Source organism: Myotis brandtii, unplaced genomic scaffold (genome assembly GCF_000412655.1).
Source record: "Myotis brandtii unplaced genomic scaffold, ASM41265v1 scaffold48, whole genome shotgun sequence".
Classification (NCBI taxonomy): Eukaryota; Metazoa; Chordata; class Mammalia; order Chiroptera; family Vespertilionidae; genus Myotis; species Myotis brandtii.
In genome coordinates this window covers 1,755,187-1,760,057 of record NW_005368341.1, presented here as the reverse complement: position 1 = coordinate 1,760,057, position 4,871 = coordinate 1,755,187, and positions in this window count along the sequence as shown.

The window sequence follows — 4,871 nt, the reverse complement described above, 5'->3', positions numbered from 1 at the left end:
CAAGTAAATGGAAAGTGTTACCAACTTCAGTTTCAGGTTCTTAGGAATGATGACTTCATGTAATAAAATATAACTTTTGTGAGTTTATCTCTTTTATTCTGGAGTCACTGACCTGGCCACACACAAAAAAAAACACAATTTCATAGAGCATTTTCTTAGACAGTGCTTTAAGAAATGTCATTACAGCACTAGAGAATTGGCACTTTCTGTGCAAGATGTCATTCCTAATAACACTGTGTCTGAGGAAGTGAAGCTGGGAGAAATAGCTGGCAGGGTGGTGACGGACAGGTTTGCCTCATCTGTAAATAACAGTGTTTTGTGGGATGATGATCTCACCATCGGGGCTGCTTTCCGCCCCTTCATAAGGCTATTCCACAGCATGGGGTGAGGCTGTCACAGACCCCAGGGGAACTGGCAGTGATGATGGAAAACTCCCAGTTCTGTTTCCCATTTTAAAGTCACTCGTGAATGTTTCCACGTGCTCTCTCCATCATACAGATCGGATTGTGATGGAACTTCTCACGTGTCCTTGCTGGGAAGTACAGTTCTTCTCTGGGCTTACTCTGTAATTCAACAGAGTTAAGGGGGTACAGTTGGGTAATGGTGGAAGAGTCAGGGTCCGTATTCAAATGGAGATTTAGTAACTTATGCAATGGCTGCAACTGCCAAGCTCTGGGGAGATTTCCCTCAACCAGTGAACCAGAGAAGAATGAATGAGTGGAAGTTTTCCTTAGGCAAAATTGTCACAAGGTGAGTGTCGATGCTCCTTTTGAATCAGATTGCATGGTACCTGTAATAGCGATCACCTAACAATTTCTGAAGAGATGGAACAGCATGTGGACAATATATTTTAAAAGAAAGATTCACTATAGACCAAAAGGCAGGGACCTGCTTCAGTAAAAGCAGTTTTCACCAGGTCCAAATGTATAATTTCAGGGGACTTAGGGGTAGATAGCAAAATAGGCTCACTACATAGTTATTTCTATAGTAGGTATTCCAGCTGTGAAATCACCCCCATTCTTTCTCACTAATTAGAAAGAATGTCAGAGTTATATATAAGCTTTTTGCTAAGATAAATGTGACCCAAAAAAGGCACTGTTCTATATGTCTCTCACCACCTCTGACAATTCAGATATTTTCATCTTCTTTTTAGATAAAAAATGTTACTCCATATCTTCTATTTAGAACCAAGGAAAACCCTTCCAAATTCCTTCTCCATTTTGTTTTTCAGATGAAAACGTTAGGAAGGTTAATTAAATTTATATTTTAAAATTCAGTTCAATTTGGTGTCAAACCCATGTTTGTTTGTTTTTTGTTAACACTGTTATATGGTCCTTTGTCCTCTTTCAATTATAAGGACCAGGAAATCCAAGTTAAACTAATTTAAACAAGGGTCACTTTTGATTTAAAACACTGAAAACTGCAGAGGCAGTGTGTTAGGCGTTACTACTAATCTAATATCCAACTTCCCCCTGTTTCTAGCTGTGTCCAAAACCTACCTAGAGTGACCACAGGCCATGCTCCACCTGAAACTCCCACTGTAAGAGTCTAAAGTGTTTCATAATTGGATTGGGGTCAATGGGCCTTTTCAAAATTATCTTCCTCTATTCAACCATTTCTTTTTTCTGCTTCAACTAGGCAGACCAGGTGTTGGTCCAGGAACACACACCAGGGTCCATATTTCTTTACTTAAAACAAAAAATTCTGGCATTGCTCTATTCTTAATTTTACTAGTTCTTAGAATCTGTTTCAAGAGCAACTTTCCCATTAAAGATTTATATGCTTATTCTTAGTCCATTTGTAAGAATTCTTATAGATTTGTGGGTTGTATGTTACTTAGGTATCAAAAATCAAATCAGAGTTTAGAGTACATTATAGAAGACTAGAGGCCCGGTGCACAAAATTCGTGCACGTGTAGGGTCCCTAGGCTTGGCCGGCAAACAGGGCCGATCTGCAGGGCAACTGGCAAGGCGATTGGGGGCCCCCTGCTTACACCCACCTTAGCTGGCCTGGGGCCTGTGGGCTGGAGGCAGCTCCTGCGTTGAGCATCTGCCCCCTGGTGATCATTGCACATCATAGCGATCGTTTGTTCCGCTGGTCATTCTGTTGTTCGGTTGATTTGCATATTAGGCTTTTATTATATAGGATTAACAAAGAATGAGTGTGACAATTGTCCTGTCTCACCAAAGTCTTATAATTTATCAGGGATAGTGATGATGGTAGCTAACATTTTTTCTTATTGTTGTTAATCCTCACCTGAGGATATTTTCCCCATTTATTTGTTAGAATGATCAAGGGAAGGGAGGGAGGGAGGGGAGGAGGGAGGAGGGAGGAAGGGAGAGAGAGAGAGAAATATTGATGTGAGATGTACACCAATTGGTGCCCTGACTGTGGCCAGAATCAAACCCACAACACTTTGGTGCACAGGCTAAAACTCTAACCCCTTGCACACCATTCAGGGCATGATGGCTAACATTTAATGAGCACTGTCTGATAGCCAGTTTAAAATTTTTGCATTTATGACCATATTTAATTCACATAAAAACCTTGTGAGATATGTATTTGCATAATCAGTATTTTACAAATAAAGAAATTGAGGCAATAAGAGGGTGAGCTACTTGCAAAGGCCATGGAATTAGTGCCAGAGCAAAATTTGAATTCATAGTAATCATCATACTGCATTTACCAAAGAATATGGTTCTTTAAAAAGATTAGTCTAATGGTTGCTTACCTGACAGGTAAAAATCAGAAAGGCAAAATAACTTAAAATTACTTTAAAGCCATTTTAGAATGAAATGGGACAAGAAGACTTAGGGTAGATATGATAAAGAGGAAATTTAGGGTAGATATGTTTACTGTCTTCAAATATTATGCAAGCTGTCGAATAAGACAAGAATTAACTTATCTTGAATAGGCACCAAAGACTAGAATTAGAAGCATTAGGCACCTATTCACTTAAATTGTAAAAAGCTATATCTACCTGTCAGAGCTGTCTAAAAATAATTTCAAAGAACCTTTTGTGACAGAGCAAATTTCTCATATCTGGAAGTTTCTCCATGGTAGGTTGGTTGACATCTCCTGGCAAGAAGTTTGTCCATGATATTCCAATATCAGAAACTAGTTAAAATGCACATGTTTTAAGGGCCTAAATATTCTCTGAATTCTCAGAAGTGTGCTCCTAGGCTGCTGGAACTAGGAGGAATATAATACCATTGATATATCAGGGAGGAAATGATAAACCATGTCATCTATATCTGTGCCCAGCGAGGACCTACTGGGCAGAGTAGCTAAGGCAGAGAGAGTTAAGCCACCAGAAGGCCTTTCTCTGACCTTTCAAATGTTCACACGTTTAATGATGGTTTGGAGTTGGCTTTAGCTCAGTTATTTTTTTTTCCTCTGAGATGGCTTTTTCCTATTTAGTTAGGAAGGCAGAGCGCTGAGTCTGTTGTGGAGAAAAAGCTATTAAAATAAAATTGTGGCATATAAAATGGAGACACTTTTTTGATCATAGTTCAAAGAATTTGAAGGGAAAGACAAGAAAATCAATAAATGCATGGATTCCTTTACACTTTAAAAATACAATTGTTTCCTTTCTAAACTCTGTGTCTAGGTATTCCAGCTGTGAAATCAGCCCCAAACACCCAGATTTAACAGAAATTTACTTGGTAAAAGAATAAAATAGTAAACAGCATGGTGAAGAGTTCAGCTGCTTCTTTTTCTTTCTACCCTTTGACAAGTGATAATACCTGCAATGTAAACCATGCAACTTTCTTTCTTTCTTTCTTTCTATCTATCTATCTATCTATCTATCTATCTATCTATCCTATCTATCTATCATCTATCTATCTATCATCTGTCATCTATCTACCTATCATCTATCTATCTATCAATTTATTATTTACTTATTTTTTTGTGAGAGGAATTGTACAATCAGGTCCTTTTTATTTGCCATAATAACCAGTAATACCTGGAAGATTTTTGTCTATGACAAAACAATTGTCTATGACACAGGGAACTTTCTGGAAATTTGTGAGAGCAGATCTCCATTTTAGATGCTTTGATAGGTTACTCTAAAACAGCAATCCATCTTGAACATAAAGAATATTCTTTGCTTGAGGGGATTTTCTCCAAACCAAATCTTTTCCAAATCCATTCTCTTCACTATATGTAAAAAAAGATAATTATCCTCTGAAACAGGAAATTTTGCCTTCATTTATCTATCTATTTCCTCATTTTTTAAAAATTATTTCTGGGGATATTAGAACCTGTTATTCTCTCTCTCTCTCTCTCTCTCTCTCTCTCTCTCTGATTTATAGCCACATTTAAACTTCTTTATTTTGAGATATAGTGGCTTTATATTTACTAGTAAGAAAAATGTAGAGAGAGCTTAAGTACCCTTTATTCACTCCAATAGCATTTTGCATATACTAGAGGCCCAGCGCATGGAATTTGTGCACAGGTACGGTCCCTAGGCCTGGCCTGCAATCAGGGCCATCTTCCCTGGCTGCCCACAGACGGCCCCACCCCCTGCCACCACTCACCCCTGGTTCCCCATTTGCCATTGAGCGATCAGGGCCTATTGGCTGGAGGAAGGGACCAAGAAGTCAGCCGTTCCCACCCACTAGCCAGCCCTGCCCTTGCCATGGGTTGCCCTCTGTGTGTGGGGAGACTGGTGGGGCGGGGGCTTTGGCCTGGCACCACCTGCATCCCCCACCACCCACCCCTGGTTCACTGTTCACCATCGGGTGATCAGAGCCTGCAGGATGGGGAAAGGGACCAAGAGATGGTCAGTGCACCTCATAGTGACTGGTCGAGTGGTCATTCTGGTCATTCTGCTGTTAAGGTCAATTTGCATATTACCCTTTTATTAT